Source organism: Rhinolophus sinicus, chromosome 17, assembly GCF_057876585.1.
Source record: "Rhinolophus sinicus isolate RSI-liver-muscle chromosome 17, RSI-T2T, whole genome shotgun sequence".
Taxonomy (NCBI): Eukaryota; Metazoa; Chordata; class Mammalia; order Chiroptera; family Rhinolophidae; genus Rhinolophus; species Rhinolophus sinicus.
Genome location: NC_142517.1, coordinates 70,770,957 through 70,795,850, shown reverse-complemented (window position 1 = coordinate 70,795,850; position 24,894 = coordinate 70,770,957). Strand labels below are relative to the sequence as shown.

General features: G+C 39.1%; 1 protein-coding gene across 13 annotated transcripts in view; it reads left to right on the top strand.

Moving 5' to 3' along the window:
• Window positions 1-245: 245 nt before the first annotated feature.
• Window positions 246-24,894, top strand: part of PHLDB2 (pleckstrin homology like domain family B member 2) — a 229,646-nt gene continuing 204,997 nt past the window's right edge. For 5 of the 13 annotated variants that reach the window (XM_074332046.2, XM_074332112.2, XM_088794208.1 and 2 more), the window contains exon 1: window positions 310-547. The gene's annotated coding sequence lies outside the window, so the exon portion shown is untranslated. Of the gene's footprint in view, window positions 548-24,894 lie in introns of all 13 variants that reach the window. The other 8 variants (XM_019715173.3, XM_074332098.2, XM_088794214.1 and 5 more) reach the window with 3 other exon arrangements.

The following is a 24,894-nucleotide window of genomic DNA, read 5'->3' as shown; positions in this document are numbered from 1 at the left end:
GGATATCGGATAAAGTGACCTCAAAATTCCCTCCTGAGATTGCTAAAATAAAAAGGAGTGAAATAAAAGGGATTTTCCTCTTGTATATACTTGTCTACTTCACAGATCCAATTGCAAGGTAATTGCTTTTCTGGGTTGTCAGTAGCTAACAGACCCTGCTTTTTCCCCCCTACAGTACTGCTGTCTATTTTTGTCACCAAGATCTCTGGTCAGGTTTGAGCAGGACTAGGAGCCTGGCCCGGTGTGTAATGATTGGCCAGACCAGGCAGCTGAGACCAGCACAGGCTCCCTCCTTCACATCTGTCAACATACCTGGCTGCAAGCAAGTTGCTGCTCGTGACCACTATCTGCAAGGGCCAGAGAGAGAGCAGGAATGGAAACAGAGGGGAACACCTCAACTGCCTGCTTGGAAAAATGTAAAAGCCTGTGTGGATGCTTCTTCCCAATATCTGAAACTCTTCATTAAGGATTGGAACAGTCGTGGGCTATCATTGCTGAGTCAGGAAGGAAGCTGAGGAAAGACTCTAAATTGAATTCAGCAATTAAGGTAGGTGATCTGTCTGCTCACAGGCCTTTCTCTCTTTCTCATGTGGCCTCGCCTTGTAACAAGAGCATCTGACGATGGTCTACTGAAGGAGACATGGTAGATGTGGGTGTGTGTTGGGAGAATTCAATCATTTGTCCACCAACATGTTCTGAAAGCAGGCTATATTTTTCCTCCATTTTCTCTCCCCTTTGAAAAAATGTTGTTGTTCCTCTACATATTTCAAAAGTTTGGAGTTTTTCATCGCTTATTATAAAAAAATCCTGTTTGTGATTTATTAACATTCTTGCATCAGTCGTGGTTCTGCAAAAATGGCTTTGTTCCAGAATTTTGCTTGTGTGAATTCTTTCCACTTTCAAGATATACCAGAAAGGACAGTTTACATATAATTCTGAGGAACACTCTGTCCCTGCAGATGGCTGTCAACCTCAAATGACAGGATCTCCCAGGAAGCCATGTGCATTTTTTTTGGCTTTGGGACCTAGGGAGTTAAAATTCTTGAAATTGCTGGAGCAGAATCAAGCATGTTTACCTAAGCTTATCACCCCAGGTAGATAGGTCAATGATTTACGGACAGGGCTGTTTCCTACCTTTGATGGAAGACCACTAAAGCCCTTGCCTGGGTCTCTATAGAATAGATACAAGGCAATGTAGAAGATACCCATCTATGAAGCTGCAGTCCATACACTCTTCTGACCAGAGTAGTTTTTATTTTACCCGGAGTAGTAAATGCCACAGGGTCCTTCCCAGTGCCATAATAAACACACATGAACAAGATTCATGCACAAACTGGATACCTGATATCTCCTCAGGCATAGAGCTTGTGGCTTTGGAGAAGCTTCCTCTACTGCTGGAGGTTTATAGGGAAGAACTAGACTAACTATAGAACATGTTCTTAAGTGATTTTTGAGAAAGAATAAGATTATTAAGGATTCATTGAAAAACATGGATCTTTCCCCTTAAAGTCTACACATTCTGGAAATATGGTATTTTTAATGAACACAATCTATTCTTCTTTAGGTCTGAATATAACTCCTTTAGAAACGTTGTTATATTGTCACCACATACATTTGTCAGGTGTATGCAATGGTTTCTGGCTCTTGTCATTATTAGAAGCCTGGTGATAAGGAGGCCCTGTTTTTCTGAACTCCCTTTAGGGAAGGGTTGGCCATGTATTAAACTAGGTAATGTTTGACACCATTTTTGTCAATCATTTATGGAACTGAAGTGAATCTCCTTTGGTAAGCTTTATGGCCGGAATTTTTAGGTGGCTCAGGCAGTTAACTAGATGCGGGAGTTGAGGCCATAGCAGCATGTGGCTCAGGCACAAACCCCTTGTGAAATCTGTGGCATGTCTGTGGCTAACTCCCAGGAATGCAGTGGAGAATTATGGAAAACTGATAGATTTCTGTGATGATAGTAAGCCCTGTCTGACCAGTTTCCAGAGAATGTTTGTAGGTAATACAAGTGATGGAGGTGATTTGGAAGAGGGAGAAGTGTGTCAGGGCATTCAAATGTATTGGCCAGATTTTCCCACAAACTGTAGGCTACCTTAGGGGCAGACACTCAAGTCTGACCTGTTCTTTCTGTGCAGCATCTGACTCAAGGCCAAACCACTGATGGCCCCTGAGCGTATATCCAGTTTTTCTTCCCATTGCAGGCAAATTGAATATTAAATAGGAGGCAGGGGAAGAGGTTATTCTTGACATTGACTAGATTAAATAGACATGATTACTTCTTTTACATGTTAGGAAGTTAGAACCCAGAAGTAAATTAATTTGCCCAAGTTCATACAGACTGGGCTGAAACTGAACCAAGAATCTACTCGGCTCTGCCTCATTCCTAACCCAATGCTTTTCCCATGCAGTCGTGGAGTGAGCACAAGCAGGAGCATAAAATGGGCATGCGGGGAGTATCATAGGGGAAAGCAAGGCTGACTAAGAAGACAAGTTCTCCATTGGTCCTTGGTTGTGCCATACCCAGGCTAATTGTGTACCATACGCAGGCTAATTGTGTACCATACCCAGGCTAATTTTGTGCCATACCCAGGCTAATTGTGTACCATATAACCAAAAGGCCAGCATTGGACTAGACTTGATCTTCTTTGAGAGGACGTGAAGGGAGGAACAGGTAGGAAACAAAGAGAAGCATTCCTAGTGGTGGTAGTCACTGGAGTCTTCCTAAGTAATTGGGACTATTTCCTAAGTAAAGCCAGGCAATTCTCAGGCTAGATCTCTGCCTCTTTATATTCCAGAGACTCAAATCCTTGAGCCCCAACTACAGTACAGCATCAGAATTATTTCTAGGGGGAAAAAAATGACACCATCCCAACCCTTATCTGGGAATTCAAGAGTTTAATTACTATCTCATTTCACCTCAGCTAATATCGACTCATCTAAATCCAAGGGATTTGGGCAGAAGGAGGCTTAAAGCAAGAGGAACCATCAACGTTCTATCATGTCAAGGTTTCTAGTACCAAACAGACACATGTTAGCTTAGAGTTCAAATGGCTTGATAGTGTTATTTAAGAAATGAACAGTAATGTACAGAAGCAAGCCTTCTTCTGTCCCCCCACCCCCAGTTTCATTTTTGTTTGGATGAAACCTAAAAATTCCATTAGCTGTCTGGCAGAAATTTCAAAGCAGCCACAATTCCTGAGCATTTTCAAAATCAAGATAAAGAAATGCCGTCATGAAATGTGGTTGGCTAAACATCTTTGAACAAAGTTTCTCTTTTTCACCGATCCACCTCATACATACCTAAGAGTATGATAGCAAAGGTATCACAAATAGGGGTTACATCACCAAGTCCACTGAGTCCCCTTTTCTAATACAACTGACCCTGCCTAAATCATGCTATCATTTTTGTTGCCTAAAACATTAGGATAAAAAGAAAACAATGACACTGAAATACAAGAACTCATAACAATATTTCACCTTTATCCAGTTTTTGTTATGACAGGAAATGAGCTACTGATGTTTCATCTACTTTTTTTTCCCTTTAATTCTTAGAACACATTTATGCAACTTGCCCAAATTACAGAGCTAGCAAAATGAGGTGAAATTTGAGTTGGGATGTGTCAGACTCCAAAGCCCATGTCCTTTAACACTTTCTTTTGGGAAAAATTACCAGCCAACAGTATCTATACTGGTTGCATTCTAAGTGTGAAAAAGGAAGAAGTCCTTTCTAAATTATTTGCTTGGATCCTCAGAGCATATATTTATTACCTCCTCCCTGGTATTCTTTAGCCTGCACAGGCATAAAACTCAATATCACTGTGTTTTTCCTCTCCTCCAGGAAAGTAGTCACAAAACACATATTCACATATGCACACACGCACATGTGCACACACACGTGTACACACATACACACACACACACACACACACTAACAATTACCCTCAGGTCAGTATTTTGATGCCTTTCTGAAGCTGTGAGAGAAAATTGTTCTTATCTCCTGGTTCACAAATATTGTTGTGTTTGTTTATTTGATTTTAATGTAACATAGAAACAAATTTTTTATATATTATACCAGAATATTTTTTAAAGATTTTTAATAAAATATAGCTAACATACAATGTTTTATTAGTTTCAGGTGTACACAATAGTTAATCAACATTTATATACCTAAAGAACTGATCACCATAAATCCAGAAACGATCTGGCACCGTACTATACTATCACATATTATTGACTATATTCCCCATGTTATATGTTACATCCCCATGACTTATTTGTTTTATACCTAGAAAGTTGAACCTCTTATTCCCCTTCACCTTTTCCCACTTTTTAATTTTTCATTACAGTTGACATTCAATATTATTTTGGTTAATTTCAGGTGCACGGCACAGTGGTTAGGCATTTGTATAATTTAAGCAGTGATCCCCCTAACTAGTCTAGTACCTGCCTGGCACTATACATAGTTATTACCATATTATTGACTATATTCCCTCTGCTTTACATCCCCATGACTATTTTGTAACCACCAATTTGCACTTCTTAATGCTTCCACTTGTTTCACCCCATCCCATCTATAACCCCAATAAATCTAATACCCGTCTGACACCATACATAGTTATTACAATATTATTGACTATATTCCTTATGCTATACCCTACATCCCCATAACTACTTTGTCACAACAAATCTGTACTTCTTAATCGCTTCCATTTTTTCACCCATTCCCAACCTGCCTTCCCATCTGGCAACCATCAAAATGTTCTCTGTATCTATGAGTTGTTTCTGTTTTGTTTGTTTGTTTGTTTTGTTCTTTAGGTTACACATATAAGCGAAATCACATTGCATCTGTTTTTCTCTGTCTGACATACTCCACTCAGCACAATACACCCCAGGTCCAGTCATGCCACCACAGATGGCAAGAACCCATTCCCTTCCATGTCTGAACAATATTTCACTGTATATATGTACCAGCTCCTCTTTATCCATGCATCCATCAACAGACACCCAGGCTGCCTCCACATCTTGGCCATTGTAAATAATGCTGCAATGAACATATGGATGCACACATACCCTCAAAGTAACGTTTTGGGTTTCTTCAGATAATGACCCAGAAATGGGGTTACTGGGTCTTTCTTTGTCCCTGTTATAACCTTTGTTTTAAAGTCTATTTTGTCTGGTATAAATATTGCTAGCCCAACATTTTTGTTTCCATTTTCATGAAATATCTTTTTCCCATTCCTTTACTTTCAGTCTGTGTGTATCTTCTGATCTCAACTGTGTCTCTTGTAGGCAGCATGTGTAAGGGTATTGTTTCCTTATCTATTTAGCCACCCTTCTTTTGAATGGAGCATTTAATCCATTTACATTGAAAGTGATTGTTGATATATATGCAGTTATTGCCATTTTATTTTTCATATATTGTATTTGTTTTTTGTTTTAAAGAAGTTCCTCTAACATTCCTTGTAATACTGGTTTGGTGGCGATGAACTCCTTTAGCTTTTTCTTATCTGGGAAGCTCTTTATCTGTCCTTGGATTCTAACTGATAGCTTTGCTGGGTAGAGTAATCTTGGTAGTAGGTCCTGGCTTTTCATCACTTTGAGTATTTTGTGCCAATTCCTTCTTGTCTGCAAAGTTTCTGTTGAGAAATCAGCTGACAGTTTTATGGGAGCTTCCCTGTGGGAAACTAACTGCTTTTCTCTTGCTGCTTTTAAGACTCTCTCTTTGTCTTTAACCTTTGGCATTTTAATTATGATGTGTCTTGGTGAGGGCTTCTTTTGGTTCATCTTGTTTGGGACTCTGTGCTTCCTGGGCTTGTATATCTACTTCCTTCACCAGGTTAGGGAAGTTTTCAGTCATTATTTCTTCAAATGGGTTTTCAATTCCTTGCTCTCTCTCTTCCCCTTCTGGTACCCCAATAATGTGAATGTTGGTATGCTTCATGTTGTTCCAGAAGCCACTTAAACCGTCAGTTTTTTTGTTTTGTTTTTTTGTTTGTTTTTTGTTTTTGGATTCTTTCTGCTGTTGTGATCGGGTATTTTCTGCTATCTTATCTTTTAAATTGCTGATTATGTCCTCTGCTTCATCTAATCTGTTGATTCTCTCTAATGTATTCTTCATTTAAGTTATTATATTGTTTATTTCTCACTGGTTCTTTCTTTTATGTTTTCTATCTCATTTTTATGTTTCCTAGCTCTTTGTTGAAGCTCTCCAATACATCACTGAGCATCCTTATAACCAGTGTTTGGAACTCTGTGTCTGGTAGATTGCTTGTCCCATTTTGTTTAGTTCTTTATCTGGAGCTTTGTTCTGTTCTTTTATTTGGGAAATGTTTCTTTGTCTCCCCATTTATTTGTTTCTGTATATGGCTGCTATGTCTCCCAGTCTTAGTAGAGTGGCCTTATGTAATAGGTGTCCTATGGGACCCAGGGGTGCAGTCTCCCTGGTTACCACAGCCATGTGCTCCAGGTGTGTCCCCCATGTGGGTTGTCTGTGCCCTCCTGTTGTAGTTGAGACTTGATTGCTATTTGCACATCAATGGGAGGGATTGACCCTTAGAATGATTGGTTGTGAGGACTGGCTGTGACTGCAGTAGAGGAGCTGTTGTGAAGGGGCTGACCCAATAGAGTACGATTTGCTTTAGCAGGGCTCTGGTGCTTATCTAGTCTACCCTTTGGGTGTGTCATCCTTGAAGGTGGTTGGGTGATGCTCCAGGCTAGTCTGAAGCTGACTACTGGGCCTGCCAGCCCCGAGGCCTCCTGGGAGGGGACTCACTATAGGCCAAGTTCAGCTACAATCTGTTCCCTGCCTGGGGCCACCTGGCATGAGCTACAAAGCAATCCAGAGATGGCTGCCACCCATGCTGTGTTTAGAGGTGCCTTGAGAGGCCAACCTGAGAACCAAGGCCGGCCGTTGTTAGTGCCAGGCTTAGGGCTGCTCAGCTGAGGTAGGGAACATGCCGAAGCCAGATGCTGCTTGTTTGGGTTTCGTGAACCTTTGAGAGATTTTAGAAAAGTTCACAGCACGAGCCACGGCAGGCCATTTATGCAGAAAGGTCACTGGAAGCGGCTTGGGTTTGCCCGAAATTTGGGTGGGGCGGGGTCTCAGGGAATCTGTAGGGCGGAACAGATGAAAGGTGATAGCCAATTTGATGGAGACTCAGATATGGCATCTGCGTGGGCAGGGAGGGGGAGGGCTCAACAAAAAAACAATGGCTTCCTCGGCTGCTCCGTCTAGAAAACTGCTGCCCTTCTAGCTTTTACTCTGAAGCTAGACAAAACTCAGTTCCTCCCTGTCGCCTTTCAAGCTGTTGCCCCAACTGCTGGAGCTCAGAGCGAGTGATTTCAAGAGCAAGTAAGTCCATACGCTTTCTCTTTAGAGGAGCATCTGGGAGTGCAGCTACCCTCTCTCTACTGGTTCTCTACAACCAGAAATTATAGGGACTTCTCTCCCTAGCACTGAAACCCTGGGTTGGAGAGAGGCTGGGACTCCTTGTTCCTCAGGGGGGGACATTTGCCGCCAAGATATCCCTCCTAATTTTTAATGGTCACACAAGTGTGTGTGGCCAGCCTGTTCCATGTGTCTACCCCTCCTACCAGTGTGGAGGTGGCTTTTGTATGTTCATAGTTGTAGGGTTTTGGTTCCGCTTGACCTCAGGTGATTCTCAGTAATGATTGTTCTGTGGTTTAGTTGTAATTGATATGGTCCTGCGAAGAGGTAAGCACAATGTTTACCTACTCTGCCATTTTGACTAGAAATATACAAAGGTTGTTTTTAAGTTTATTTCTGCCATCAAATTTCTGTCTTTGAGAAACCTAAATATGCCAAAACTTCCCCACACAATTTTATTTAATCTTCATAACAGCCCTGTAAGGGGAGTGTCATTTTCTGATGGTATCTTTTCAGGTAAGAAACCTGAAACTCAATTAATGTGGGTGCCCTTCTCAACATCACTCAGCTAATAAGTCCCATAGGTCTTGGGACTCCAAATTCTTTGCTCTTTTTTTCTAACACACAAGCAGTTCTTTGGATCCCTAAGGCTTGCACATAGTAGGAATGGGACACACTAGCTATTTTTAGGAATTAAAAATGCCAAATGACTACACAGCCTGTTCTCTGGCTACAGAGACCCACTCAAATATTGATTGTTTTGCTTTTGACTAGGATTCTATCAGGTCAGTGTGGTAATGTTACTCTAACTAGATTTTCACTGAGGAATGAAAATGAAGACATAAGTTGTTACTTAATAAAATCTGCCTTAAAGACAAAACTCTTTCAAACCATGTGTCCATGAGCTAAGTAATATATCAAAGGAATGCTTGCTGGGAGAGGTAAGAAATCACTGTCCTATAATCTGTTGCATAACTATGGGACAGGATACATGGGTTGGGGTTACAGAGCCACATGGTGTCTCTTGATAGACACAAATCCTCTCTTGGTTAACTCTATAACCAGATGGATGTCTCATGGGTCAAGCAGTTGCCAAGTGGTAGGAAACCTAAGGAAACCCTCCTACAGGTTGGGAATCCATCATGAGTATAAACCTAATCTATGTAGAAACCAACTGGTGTTACAGGAGGATAATTCATGCCCTATGAATGAATTCCATTTCAATCCTAGAATGCTCTGAGAAGTCAGGGAGTTCTGCATCAGCTGTGTATCTGGAGGGGACTAAGTGTTTTTCTATTCCTAATACTTCACAGGGAACTGCTCCTGGCTGGGTGCCTGAATCTGTATCCCATGTGATATTCTTGTCTGCGTCCTTGCTTTGGGGTTAATATGCACTTTTATCGCACGTTTTCTTCCCATTTCTGTAATCTCAGAGTCTCCAAGGATCTTGGTACAAGAGAACTCATAAGCTTTGGGCAATGAGCAAACAGAGAAAGAAACTTCTGCCCCTTCCCCACACCAACTTGAAAATTGTTCCCCTCCTCTCTACAGTTCCAAGTTCAAGTTTCTCTTGGGAGTAGTTAAGGAACTGAAGGTCACAAAAAGCTGGCAATTCACCTTGCCTTGGAGGGGTTCCCAGAAAGCAAAATGAAAATGAGATTGTTCCACATGAGACCTCTGTATCTGGAGGACAAGATTCAAACAGTTTGAATTTGCAGTTTCACTCTGCACTTAGGTAACCCCCACAAAGCCCAGTCATTTTTTTTTTCCTAAAGCCAAAATCATATAAAAAATACTTCCTGAAGAGAACTCTAACGAGGAAGAATTCTTTTTTTGTCATCACTGGGCTGATGTTTTCAAGGATTCATTTCTTATTATAAGCCTTTTATGGTGCATTTAGCTGGAGCTCTTGGGTATTTCTCATTAGTGATGCCTTTCATCTGCAGGCCTGCTTTTTGGTGATCTCATTAGATTTCACAAGGTAAGTAAGCAGCTGAAAACTTTTGATTAGTGTTTGAGCAGGTTGCAAGAGAAAAACAAAAAACAAAAAACAAAAAAAACAGAGGCCAACCAGAGATGTTGTAATGAATGAGCAGGTAGCAGGCTTCTTTATGACCCCAGGAAAACCAGTACCTCAATCTGATTTTACCAATTCTGAGGAGATGTACCTTCAAGTTCAAATATATGTAATTCGCAAAATTTAGCTCTGCTTAGATAGGAATCCTGAATAGAGGCAAGAACCAATGGCTACACTTCCTAAAACCTGACTGTTCTCTACCAAAATTTATCTCATTTTGTTTCTCTTTGCAAAATGGAAATGGTTCTGATAAGAGGTATTGTTATAGAACATAGTTGTGTTGGCAACTTGCAGTCCAACAAATAGAACATAAAATGTAGCACAAAATAGGCATCTTAGTCCTGATTTCATCATTTTCTTTGTCTGTGATTGATGCCACTTTTTAGAATTATTGGTGGTGACTCAGTTTCAAGGAAGAATGCATCCTCACTGTGAATAACCATAAACATCTATTGATGGGTCATCCTCAGTTCTGCAATACCCACTTACCCTTTCCCAGAAACATGTTAGATACTGCTTTTGAAATAGTACTAAATAATTTTGAAGATATGAAGATTACCAAGTGAACTAAACCACACTGTCCTGAGAGTCCCCAGTGTATGAGTGTACTTTTCATTATAAAATATCCCGAAGATTACGAGTTCTCAGTAAATATTCATGGGTGGTAACAAATTGGCAATTGACTGTAAATTTGTATAAAATGTGATTTTAAAAATTGCCAGAGATGACTAAAGAAAGAAGTCTTAACCTGTGGTTCAGAGGGAATGGTACATTGAGGGTTATTGGTTTTTCTGCCATCGGTAACAGAATGGCACAGCAGAGAGGAAGTCACGGTTTTGTTGAGTCTGCTACTACTACGTGCTAACCACGTAACACTGAGCAAGTCACTTCAGGTCTTTTGGTCTCAATTTTCTCATTTTTGAAATGGAGACAAGGAGCGGTTTTGTTGTTTTTTAAGGTACCCTCTAGTTTTAATATTCTGTTTTCTATGAAAAACTAGAAAAGTTAAGATCAGAGAGTTCTTTTAAAAATTAAACACAGAAATTGTTTTTATCTCTCTGGAGCTATCATCTCTGTCTCCTGAGTAAATGAACTAGGGGGAATAAAAAACTGCTAAAGATCTCAGGACTGTAACTTTGAAGTTGTTATAAACTGGAGTTTCTGGGGACCAACCTTCTAGAGAAGGATCCCACTCGGCTGGAAACATGCAGGGAACCACATCCGAGTTATCTTGTCCAGCTGCAAGTCTGGCAGGACACTCAGCTTTGCCCCACCTGTCACTAATGCGAGTTCCAGCCAGCAGGCAGTCATGAATATTATCCTCCCTTATAAATAAACAGAGGCTCTTAGAGGTGAGGTAACTTGCCCAAGGTTACAGAAACAGGGCAGTGAGTCAGATGGAACTGTGTGTGTTTGATAGTGTTGGGGGTGGGGGCAGTGACATAAGCAAAAGGCGCAAGAATGAGGGACAGAACGGCACTTCCTCTGAAGTTCACAAAACAGTGGTCAAAGACTGCAGGAGCGTCAGGTTTGCTTTCTATCCAGAGAGGATCTCTGTCTTTCTGCCCCTCCCTAAGCCCCCTCAGGTGCCCTGCCCAGGGTTACTCACCCATGTTGTTGCTAATTGAGTGCCTGTTATCCTGTCCTGTCTTGTAAGCTTCATAAAAGGCTATTTGTAATGAAGAGAAGGCACAACAAGGAACAAGAATGCACCAAGGATCTTCCCTGAGGCCCTGAACTGAAAGGGCAATTGTCTTTGATTCCCCTGACTTCCCTCTTACATTCTGCAGAAATGAATGGTCATCAGGATGACTGACAGAATTGTGACGTTCCATTCCAAGCACTGAAATTTTTTATTTTTCACCTCTGTGGTTATTTTACTCCTCTCTGCTCTACTTCTCCCAAACAAAGGAAAGAGTAATGCCTGTTCACTGTGTATGAGAGAAAGCAGCCCAGAGCAATACTGTTCGAAGGCAACTACTAACATGTTTCCCCGAAAATAAGACCTAACTGGAAAATATGCCATAGCATGATTTTTCAGGATGCTCGTAATATAACATAAGCCCTAGTACGTCTTTTGGAGCAAAAATTAATATAAGACCCAGTTTTATTTTCAGGGAAATATGGTAGGGCTTATTTTATATTACGAGCATCCTGAGAAATCATGCTAGGGTTTATTTTCCGGTTAGGTCTCATTTTTAGGGAAACACAGGAATTGCACCAAGCACCAAGGCATGACTGGAAGTTCATGTAAAGAATGTATAACATCATAGCCCACACTAGTTTATCACTCCATACCCATGCCCAGGGATCTCTAAGGCCCTGAAGAACCACTCCCACAGTAACTGCCAAAAACCTCTGGTCCAATAAGAAAAGCACTGAAAGAAATTGGGCATCAATGGTCTTATGTTCTCAGTAGCATTCAGAGGCTGCATCACCTTACTGCCCATTTTTGTCGCTTTTTAAAGATGAGAGAGGAAAAGACAATATTGATTATTATCACCAAGGGATATCTGGTAATTTTCCAAGTGACAGGGGCATGCCATAAATTCAGTAAGAGCAGGCTGGTTGCCTGACAAGGTCCTCAAGTAACTTTCTGTTGTACTCAACAAAAATCTTACTGAGTTTTTGCACTCCTCACTTTTGACTCTATTCTTAATATCTACTCAGTTTCTTCTTAGGTAGTCTATTTGGGAGAGGGATGGGCAACCCAGTAAATAATATTTTGTTGATACTGTCCACAACCATGTTGGGTACACTCACTTTACAGAAGCCACAAAACAAACAACTACCAAAAGTCATCCTTGGGTTGCCTACCATATGTATTCAATTAAGACAGGATAGGAAAAGGCTTATGATTCCACCACATAGTGCCTCTTAATGAGGCCAGAGAACCAAAATGGCCCATTCTAACAATAATTCCAACAGTCATTATCAATGTCAAATTTAATTCAAATACAGACCTCAATGTACTCCCATCAAGTCCAAAAAAACAAGAATAGGTAAGGTGCTGAAATATGGGACAATCTCAAACATACTCTAATGCTAATGACCAAATGAGTAAGCACTAGTTGGCACCTTCACAACTTTTTCTACAGGGCCAAAGAGCATACCATCACTTCTTGAATTAAACTCAATTTCAACTATTGGGCTGGATTCTCTAGCCTACGATTTTTTCTAGCAGGAAAAACAGCATTTCAGACCATGAGGCAATATGGGCTCTATTTTTCTACTTTCAAAAAGTGACCTGGCCATATATACACCTAGCCATAGTCTTTCCTCTTCCCATTGATAGTCAAGAGAGTTGGAGCCCATAGGTATCCCATCTGTGTCCAAGAGTCTGCCAGATGGTGAAGGTAAGGAGAGGCATTTCCAGAAGGGGTGTTCTAGAAGATGTAGGAATGTTCCTGATAATCCCATTTTTCACTACCCACCAAGCCAAAAGGGAGATAGACAGCATTTTGAACAGAGGCGCTTTCATGCCATAAATCTTCAGGAACCAAGTGTTTTGCTGTAATTACGGTGGAACTAAAATAATTTATAAGTTGTGTGTGTGTGTGTGTGTGTGTGTGTGTGTTTGTGTGTACAACACATGGAAAGAGTTTTAATATGAGTAAGGCAGTAGATCAATTTTGTAAAAAGAAATCTTTAGTCTGGGCTATTTCTGAGTGTGGGTTACACAAAATCAGGACACTTGTTTAATATTTGGAATTAATTTAGCAGATATCTGTCCGAATCATGGACCTTAAAGACTTCTATTGATAGCATACCCCTTTCTTTAAGTTTACTACAAGACATTTTTATCATTTTTAGAGAAGGCACGCTACAAGAACCTTTGGCATGTAAAAAATTATTTTGACATGTCTAAAATAAATCTCAGGGTCAGTTAATTATATTAAACTTCAGATGTTTTCAGGTAATTCTTGGGATGCTAAATTTTATATACCATTATCATCTTATTTCACGTGATCTTATATGTAAGATTAACCAATGAAATTCCAGTAAACTGATCAATGGATACAGTGGCCTGAGTATTATTTGGTTATATTGCAAGTTTAGCCCACTTTCCAAACACACCTTTTTCTCCTATTCTACAGACACCCTCTCTGATCATGTATGGTTGTACTTAATCTTTGGCTATTCTACTAAGGGGATTATCTGAGAGTCACCATTTTCCTCTTTGAACCACTATGTGATATGCCTCCAACTGGAGTACTACTGTTTTTCACTTGCATTTGTATTAGACGCTATTAATTCTCTTGCCCCAAGCCAAGGTCATAACAGCATGTTGGAATGCAATATTTTCCATTGTTCTAACATAGATCCAATAAAAAAGACATTTATGGAGTGCCTAATATATGCTTGACACTGTGCTAAGTGCTACAGATACAGAGATGAGTAGCTCACAGATCTGCCCAGAGGAAAACCAGAGTCTCATAGAGCAGATGGACCAATAATGGAGCCAAGGGAGCATTGTGTGAGGCTGTAAGGGCGATGGGGACCAAGCACAACACAGAAAAGTTCTAGATGGGTGGGATGCTCGGGAAGAATTTCAGAGGAACTGAGGAACGTGTAGTGGTGTTTTAAAAAGAAAATTAGGATTTGCATCCTTCCTTTTTAAGAATTCAAACTTTGAAGAGAAAGCTCCTTCCTTTTAGGAACATGTCTGAATATCCTAAGGAGGAGAAAGTACCAGAGTAGAAACAGTTGTGCTAGGCATGGCTGAGGAAGTTTTGATCATCTGGAGAAGGCAAGTAACAGAAGGGTCCAGAGAGATCCTCCTAATCAAAAGGTAGGAACAGAAAAAACTGAAACTTAACCCTGAATCAGAGCCTGTGCCTGATTCACAGCCTTTGAACCTGATGCCTTCATTTAGAACCATTCTCTGAAACCCATGCCTCACAGGCTATGCCAACCCTTGGTGACTTTTGCCTGGTGGACAGTCTTGTTACAAATCTCATCTCTGCTCAGTTGTGATTTGAATTTTATTAGTCCTGATAGCTTTTTAAACAGACGTGAAGAACAAAGAACCAGACACTGAACAAATGGTAGTGAGGTTTTCTGATGTCAGCAGCTGGTACGAATTAGGAAGCTCAGGGTTAAAGAATAGGGCTGACTTACCCAGCACCATCCCAACAACCTCCATGGACATCCAAATCCAACTCCAATTTAATGCCACACATTTTAAGCAGGATACAAGCCGGAAGGGCAAGCTTAATAGCTTTCAACCTAGCATGGTTGGAAATCCTGCTTAAGTTGGCTTAGGTAAATATTTAGTGTGTAAGTAAAAACTTTCATCATCTTAAGCAATTCGCCTATTTCCTGAAGTTGGGCCAAGAGATTGTTGAACTCCTAGTGGACCAACTTTCATGTAGGTTTCATTCTTTCATCCACTGAAAGAGAGAAAAAAAAATAAATAAATAAAATAAAATAAATATATATATATATATATATATATATATATATATATATATATATATATAAGTTAGTTAGGATAGATTTGACTACATAAATACTTAAAACTTCATTTACAAATACTATAAGCAAAGGTAAAAATAGAAATAGTGACCCCAGAAAATGCAACATAAGTAACAGGCAAAATGTTACTATCCCTATAGAGTATTTACAAATCCATACTAGCCAGAGGCAATATCCCAGGAGAAAAGTGAGCAGAAAATAAACTGACAATTCACAAACAGAGAAGTAAGTGAACTATAATCATATGAAGAGCTATTTAGCCGCACTAGAAATAAGCTAAAAGCAGACTTAAACACTGAGATAGCATTTCCTTTTTATGAGATTGGCAAAAATTGGGTAAATCCGGTATTGGTGAGCACATGAGGAACAGGCACTTTCACACACTGCGATGAAGCACAAATTGCTGCAACCTCTTTTTTAAGGGCAGTTTGTCAAACCACATAAAAATGTTTTAATATGGGTAACTTTTGACTTAGCAAATCTACTTCTAGGATGTATTTTAGACAATTAGAAGAGTGCATTAATATTTTCCCATAGTACACAGATATTTATGGAAGGTTTGTTTATAGCAGCAAATCTTAAAAACAGTCTAAATGTTCATCTGAGAGGGATTGAATACACACACACACACACACACACACACACACACACACACACGAGGATACTATTGTGCAGCCATTTAAAATGATGAGATCCAGCACTAGTGGTTTTAGAACTTGGACATGGTCACCAATAGATTTGTGTTTAAGTTTTAGCTTTTCCACTTACTAGCTACATGACCTTGTGCGAGTCATCTGATCTCTGTAAGCCTCAGTTATCTCATCTTTACAAATGGAGATAATACTAGTTCCTAAGACTGAGGTGAATTGATTGTATGGAAGTAAAGCTCTAAACATACTGCCTGACAATAAGGGCAGAATAACTGAACTATTGTTAGTGACCAAGCCTCTTGATTCAAATACTGTCAGCTTCTGTGCAAAATGGTGAACTAGACTCTAGATATTGCCTCTTGATCTTCTAAAACCTTATTGAAATAAAAAAATTTTTTTAAAGAATCAACTTAGAGAAGACACTGTAAAAAAGTCTGAATAAGAAAGTTACCTTAGTGATTAAAGTTATTATTTTTTTTTAGAAATATAGAAAGACTAGAAAATAATATTTAAGCTTTTCAAAATTTAAAGCAAAATGACATTGGTAGAAATGTAAAAAAATATAATTAAATAGTAATAATAGAGTAGCCAACATATACCACAAAGCATTGGAATATGTGCTAGACACTGATTTACTTTCAATCAGTCTTCCCAGTAAACCTATTAGGTAATATCATTCCTTCTTTACAGTTGGAGAGATTAAGACATTAAGAAATTGGTCCCAGGCCACGTGGCTAGTATGTAGTAGATTTAGGATATGCACACAGCCAGTGTGGCTCTGTGCTGAATTATCTCTGTCACTTTGGCATCTTTGCCACACCTGCTAAGGACTTCAGTGCAACACGAAAAAGCAAGAATTACATTTCCCAAAGTGCCCTCCCACATGATTTCAGGTTAGAGCCTGGAGTGGGTATCTGTGATTTGGAAGGTAGAAGAGAAGGAGTCATTATTCTCCAGAATAACAGAGACAGTTGCAAGCAAATGTACAGGCAGAAGGTGCATGTGAGGCCTGAAGCAGCTTCAAGGTGAGCATCTAGAGAATCATGCACATTGGGATGGTAGACTGAACTAGTCAGTGACAGTTCAAGAAACGTTCACTCCTCCGGCCCTTCCGATGTTTATTCCATGTATTAAAACACTGCCTACTGGGAACATACAGAAAGGTTTTTATTTTGCTGACCAAATCCTGACTGATATAGGCTCCAAACACTGAGACCCAATCCTGGAAGTCCCATATATTACTAATACGTATCTTAGAAACAGCACAGAAAATTGAAGGAAAGAAATCGTGAAAAAGAATCTTAGCACTCAAAAATCACAATGTTTACTTAGATTAAAGGGCTCTTGTCTAGCCAATTAAATTATAAAGAAAAACAAATAACTAGGTAATCTTACGATATTTTAGAATGCTGACGATTAAAAGAAGGTGAGAACTTTCAAAGAAGAGAAAGTAATCTATAAAGAATGTATATTAAACTGGCTTCTGACTTCTCTTCAACATCTCTGTATGATGTTAGAAGTTGTTAGGGGAATGTCTTCAAAGATCTGAGGGAACATGACTTCAATGTAGAATTCTATACCCAGCCAAACTTTACATTAAGTGTTACAGCATTTTCTGGTTGGTAAGGACTCCAAAATTTTAACTTTTATGCATAGTTTTTAAAAAAGGGCAAAATCGCAGTTTACTTGATAAACTTTCTGCAGACTGCAAGATGACGCTATGTAATCATTTTAGTACTATGGGTTTCATTTCCATGAGTATTAAAAAATATGTAGTTTTTAATATACATAGCAAGTTTTCACATACATGTGTATTATTTAGAACAAAAGTATTGGAGGTATTTAGGTATAAAAAAGAAATAGAACAGACAGTGTGTGAATATGACAAGATTGTGAAGATAGTACATGAATGACTCAAGTTTGAGAAACACTTTGCTAAAGTAAGTGATTTACTATATTATCTCTTCCAAATACATTTACATTTCAAAGGAAGAGATTTAAAGAACCCTGCAAAGCCAAAAGCAGAAAGTCATCAGCGGCAACAATGCCAGGGCAGAGGAGCCAAGGAACCATTATTTGATGACTCACCCCTGAGCATAGCAGGTTTCCTTTGCTTAGACTCCATATTCATCATTGCTGTCACAGAAGCCTCTGATTGTTTTGGCTCCCCAGGAAGCCTCTCCTGCAGGGAAGAGAATGTGAGGGCCCTTTGAACTGAGTGTTCTCATTTGCCTTCAAGTCCATTTTTCATTATAAAGTAATACATTTAGCAATCTGATTCAAGCACCAGTACCTTTATTTTTACTTCTTTCGATGTTCCTCTATTAATTTTTCCTCTTGTTGGATTGTGTCTGTCTGTATGATCTCAACTCTTAGTTGAATGAGGAGGAGTTCGTGTAAATAACATTAGTGACACTAACCTCAGTTTCTTGTGAGATGCACAGCCCTGATCCCCCGTGGGCACAGGGACACACTAGAGGGTGTAGTTCTAAAGAGCTGGAATTAAACTTGGTGTTGCAGTCAGGGTTCTTGGTTCCACAAACAGACGCTAACTCTGAAGTTTTTAGCAGAAAAGGAATTTATTGGAAGGATGTCAGATAGCTCACAGAATGGCTGAGAGAGCTGGAGAGAAGCACAGGAAGAAAACACAGGAGTCAAAACAGAGCCAAGATGACACCCCAGAACAGTCTGTTCAAGATGCTGCCACTAGCATTGTCACCACAAATACCAGCTACAGTTTCACGGGTCTCTACCGGACTTCACTGGACTCTACCCTCCGTTAGCGGCACTGACCATAATCTCTACAGGCCCCTGGAGGCTTGCATTCCTCAGTAAAGACTCAAAGTCTCAAGCCAATGTAGCTGGTGGTCTGAGCAATTTGGGAACTGAGAAAGGAAACATCTGACCCTTTGGGCTTGGATCTCCTTACTGAGATTCCCTGACTTGGGAATGCAGGCAAGCAAAAATGATGAAAGTGTATTTCACTCGGTGAATGTGAGGCCCTACCAGAGATGCCAATTCAGAGCCTTCTTTATAGTGACCTCATTTTTCTAGTTAAATTGAGCAGTTTGCAAATCAGAATATTTGTGTTACGTTAATTACATTTACATAATGTTTATTCCCTATTTCTTTCAAGGTCAGACTTTAAACATGAGTTTCTCATTTAAAATTTTAGAGTCTTTTTATTCATACTTCTAAATAAACTTGGATAAGACTGAGGAGTCTTTCCTGTTAAATTCTATTGGGACATAAGTTTCAGGTTACCTGTGAACCTTTTTCATTTAAAAAAAATATCCATTTTGAGGATAAGTTCAAAGAGACTGAATGTTCTAATGTAATTAACCACCAACAATGTAAGATGCTTATTGCATGAAATCTTGAAAGAGATTTTAAACTGTGATAATGCAAAAACCATTGAACTGCTTAACTCAAGCAGCAGATAGATGTCTCTGGTAAATTCTGGTGGAAAAAAAAATCTGTAGGGAAGGAAACAAAGACATCTGTTTTAATGATGTATGAAGGATGATGTAGGTACATATTAAAAAATAATATCAACTCTTGGTTAACACTCTTTGCACTAAATTATATTCATAAGCAAGATAATTATGTTTTATTGGCTCTGACTTTACATTGCCCTATTACAATAACATTTCCCATGTTTGTTTTAGTCTCCTTTACATTTACAACATCCTAGAGGGTGGTGGTGTTAAATTTAATTTGTGAAACTACGTTTAATTTTACAGGAATCCAGATCAAACTGCTGTGTAAACAAGAACTGCCTTGTTGGCGATTGGCTTTTTGGCGATTAGGCTGGAGAAGTCACAGCTGAATTAAAAACTATGCTGTCAGGGGTATTTTTTCATCCATTCCCCTCATAATTTTAATGGCTCAAATGAAAGAGCTGTTTTTCTTTAACAATAGTATCCTTGTTAAAAGTGCTTTAAAGAGCTGTTCTACTACATTCAAATAGTCTCATTAAACCATGAATATAGCAAAGATTCCAACAGTTGCTACATCCACAGAATATACTTCCATCTCATGGAATAAATTAAAGGTGATTTTCTTCAGTGTGTAGCTTGATTCCCAGTTTTGGGACCTCCTGTCCATTAGAAATTTCTTTGCAGAGAAATATCACCAATCTATGAGATTTATTACAATGGGATATTATTTTCCTCAACAGAGGCTGTTATTGAAATTTCATATTATCAAGGCAGCTGTCCGATTAAGTTTTTATAAAGGATTAGGGGGTTATTTGAGTACCTAACAGCTGCACCAGCAAGGATAAAATGAGGGTTCCCAAATCTTATGCCTCTTGGTATATGGAATGAAATGATATATTCTCTACCCAGGCAGCAAGATGTTAATATTTAAAGGGAAAATTAAATTAGAAACAAAATCTCATTCATTTGAGTGAAAGGCATTATGTAAAACCAAATGAAAAAGAAAAAGAAATCTATAAAACATTGCCCGTCCTCTCAAGGAGTCTACCATAGTCTCAGCAAGCATGAAGAAAAATTTCAAAACACTAAATAAAATGAAAGGTTTAAATAAATGTCTGAGGCATTGAAGAAATTCTGCAAAATAGTACACGACTAATTGCTGAATAAGACAGATAGCTACCATTGAAGTTCAGGAGGCAGGAGGTTAGAGAAGAGTTGGTGTAATTTATTAATTAAGGCCTATGAGAAAATTCATCAAGATTGTCTGAAGTGTAATATGTTAATATTGGAAGTGATTTGGGAGGTCATCTCCTTAACTTATCTGTTGAAAAGAATCGAATAATATAAGAAACCTCCTAAAAGTAAAATTTCTGGTTCCTTCCTCAGCCTTATTGAATCATATATACCAGGGAATATATGGACCCTTTTTTATTTATATTTAAATAATTTTAAACTGGCTTACAAAGCCGGAGAAACTATATCTATTTTTCAAATGTCCCAGATGATAGTTTTCAACTGGTTTAAGTTTGGGAAAAACTGTTCTAAGTCAACTTTGTGATCTCAGAAAATAAAACATTAAACAAGTACCAAATTTTAAAAAAAAAGAAAAAAAAAAGCAGATGGAGACGAAAATGTGTATGTGTGTGTGTGTGTGTGTGTGTGTGTGTGTGAGACGTAGTAACCACCTGGGGGTACAGCAGGGAGAGAAAACTTGTGTAAGGTCCAAGGCGAAAGAGCTGCGTATGGCCCAGTGTCCTTCACATAACGGTCCTTCAAGAAATACCTTGTGCTGACTGAATTATAAATGAAGCAAAGAATAAAACAAGCTGTAACCCTCAAGTATTTGATGACCTATTTATTACCACCTTATGTTCAATTCATTTTGTAAAATCTCTAGAGACACAGACCATGAATCTAAAAGGGTCTCTTGTGAATTGTGTAGCAAGACTGAGTCAAAACACTCAGTGCCTGGGAAAACTTTAAACACCAAGAAGATAAAGAGATTTTGCTGCATGAGGTAGAAAGTTGAAATTTAAGAAAAGGAGACTCTAAGCTGCCTCTCAGAGAACATATCCCGATGCTTATCAGGTTGTGGTAGATTTTGCTAAAGCATGTGATAGAATGAATAGCTCACAAAATAATTTTAAACTGGCTTAATGGACTTTGAAAAAATTACTTAAAACTAGCCCCAGCCCTCAGCAAACCGCAGAAACATGAACTACCATATGGGGGATAATCTCACTGGCAGGGTGGGGCCCATGACCTAATGTGTTTCTGCACCAGCCCCCACCATTCACGCGCTGGTTCTCTCTGCATTCCTCCAGTCAGTGGGAGTTTCAAAATTGTGTGTGTGTGTGTATGTGTGTGTGTGTATAGTTTTTAAATGAAAGAAATGCCTGTACTCACATCCCAATACATTCTAAAATCCTAGTAACATCTTTTCTCAGACTCCCCACTTCTTCAATATTGAATTTGTGAAGCACCTTAATGAGAACTTGACTTACAAAACAGATAGAAACAATAATATTTTGACATTAATAGTTTATTCTTGATTTTTTTAGTGTATCTGTTTTTAATACCAGAATCAGAGTTTACGAGAAACATCAAGTTGTACATTAAATTATTTTCTAACGAAATACTCCATATGCATTTTTTCTGTGGGTATTGTTTGAAGAATTCATGGCTTGACATTTTTCATAGGATTGAATGCATGGGAGGAGCAAACAACAACCATGATGAAATCATGAAAGTGGTTTGATAATCTATTGGACATGGGACAGACAGCTGCAATAAGCTGTATTTTGCTAATGAGTCCTATCAATGTGGGGCCCAGACAATCTTCAGCCTGGGAGTATCACTCAAGATGACAGGAATAAGTTTGTGGAGCTCAGTGTGAAATTTAAGAAAAGAAAAGGAAAGAAAAACATACTATTTTTCAGAGCTGATTAGAGTACAAATGTAATTTTACATATATATGTTTCTCAATTTTATATAAATATCTGCCACATCTGTGCACATAAATGTATGCATGTATATAGGCAACAGCAAATATTTGTTTTAGCGTATAAATTTACTGTTTGCACCAATTGAGTTTAAGATGGCAAAAATATACAGTAATAACAGCTACTACATTATAGCATTGGGCATTATCCAAATCGGCCTTCACAGCAACATTATGAATTGATCATTTTTATCCCCAACTTATAGGTAGGAAAGAAGTCTCAGAGAAGTTAAGTAACTTGTCTAAGGGTGCACAGCTACTAAGATATAAAGTCAGATTTTGGACTCAGGTTTGTCTCTCTCCAAAATTTGTATTCAACATGTTATATTGAGATAGAATATTTAATGTTGGTTCCTAATAGCAATAACATGCAATTTGTAAGATAAGGGTCTTTGGGGGCAGAGAACTTGGTATATCTGTCAAATGGGGAAGGCCCTGTGAAGTCCCAGTTTCCTCATTCTCCCTTTTTGGTTTTAGGCTGTAGCCACAACACTTCTGGGAAAGAATCTCAGGAACGACTGCTAGACAGAGTCTGCCCCTTTACTGGGTCAGAGTTTAATATTCATACCACATCTTGCCTTCATTTTCATGTTGCTCACCCATGCTCATGACTGATATTCTTTTCAGTATGTCTGCAGTGAATTAAAATAAGAGCAGATAGCAGCACAAAGTGCTGAGCAAAACTCTTTTGAAACTCCAAAACACTTTCCAGCAACAGAAACCACGTTCACGTTTTTTAAAATTCTTATTTTACCTTATTTGGAGATGTAAGATGCACTCCAGAGGCCCCTCAAACCAGAACTTAATGTTAGTGAATTTTTTTTGATATGAAAGAAAATGTCCTTCTACCCCAGAGACGCACAATATGGCTCACATCAATAACCATGGTTTCCATTTTCTGGCAAAGTCAAAAGAAATTTCCCACTATATTTTCATTAGGAAAAGCAGTATCTCCAAAAACAAGAAGGGCTTTTGTAACAAACTAGTAAACTTGGAGTAAATTTTATTGAAAGTTATGTTTACACAGTTATTAAAAGACAGATTTGTGTTGGACGGGGGACCCATTGTACACTAGTCTCTGGAAAAGGACTAGAGGGAAGAAAATGTGCGTTCTGTTTTAGTTTTCCCACTGAGAGACATGTGGGACCGGTGAGCCTGAGAAGCAAAGCTTAAGTCAGAGCTTACCTTAAAAAATTGAAGCAGTGATTTTCCCCATTTTCAACTTTAGTTGCTTCACCATCTGTCGTGAATTTTAGGTGTGGGGAGGGGAGGAAAGGGCAGGGTGCCTCTTGGTTCATGCATAGCTCTGCTCAGAGCCTTTAAAACTGAGCACATTTGGAGAGCTAACTCCTGCTCTGCAATTGTTCAATTCACCCTAAAACCAGTTTTATTAAACCTTATTTTTCTCTTCTGGCTTGAAGGGTAACTTGAACCTAGTCAACCAGACTGGAAAATGAGCCAGTGGTTCCAAAAACAGAAGTGAGCTCTACATACACATGGGAGTGGATAAAGCTCAAAGTGCACATCGATTCAGAAAGGAACAATGCTGTTGATGAAATTTATCACACGAGATGGGACTCAGGCAAATCCTTCATCCTAAAAAGGACAGGAACCCAGAAGGGAAATACTGGGGGGAATGAGTCACTAGCAGCTGTTAAGAATCATAGACCTCGATTCCTGATTTAACTCTCTCCTTTATCTACCCCAGAGGCCTGTGGTTCTCAAACTGTAGCTGTCTCAGAATCGGCTCCAGGGCTGGTTAAAATACCGATGGCTGAGCACCACCACCCCCACCCCATTCCACCCCAACTCGCAGTCGATCTAGGAGGGGTGAGAGAATTCAAATTTCTTGCGAAGTCCCATGTGAAGCTAATGCTGCTGGGTCGGGGAAACCAAACTGTAGGAACCACAGCTCTAGGTAATACATGTTTCAGAATGGAGCCCGAGGGACCAAGACCAGTTTATTTGTCTGAAAAACCAGCCCAAGGTTTCTTTAAAATAGGTGCTTTCATGTTAACCTGAAAGGCGCACTACTAAAAGATAGGATGAGGGGCCAAAGAAACACAGTCTCAAACAAATGATGTCTCCTGTCCCACTCACCAGGTTCAGCCCAGGACCAAAGCAGTGAGGGGCAAGGTTGGTCCATTCTTGGGGAGGCAAGGTGAGGTATCAGTTCTTTGGTACAGACTAGACTTAAATTTGAGACCCGAGTCCACCTCTTAAGGTTATGAGCTTGAACCAGTCACTTAGCTTTTCTAAACTGCAGTTCCCTCACATATAAAATGAGAAAAAGAATACCACTGATCTCATCAAGATATTGTGAGGATTAAATGAGATAATGTTTGGGAAGCTTTATCACAGTGGCTCATTCATAGTAAGGCTTTAATAAACACTAGCTATATTGTTTAATAATAATATAACTAGTATTATCATACCATTATACAAAGCCAATATGTATATTATTTTTAGTATGCTCAACAAATTTTGAGGCATTTGTCTCATCATCAGATATTGGAAACTGAGGCACACAGAATTTAAGTTCCTTGTCAAAATACATCTTAGGGAATTCTCTAAAGTTTTGCCCCGTGATGCTTCTATCATCATCATTCTAATCCCAGACGTCTGAGTGATCTGATCCAGACCTCTGGACAGCCCTTCCCAAGAACCTGGCTGCTCTCCTCAGGATTAAAGGAGGAGGTATTATTTCTTCAGGCCCTCCTGGAGTCTCTCTCAGCTTTTTTTTTTTTTTTTTTTTTTGGCTCACATATTGCTGTATGTACTTTGTGTCTGAAATGGAAAATTTCTGTAACACAATACCCAGTTCTGGTCCCCAAAGACTCTCAAGTCTCTCTCTCTCT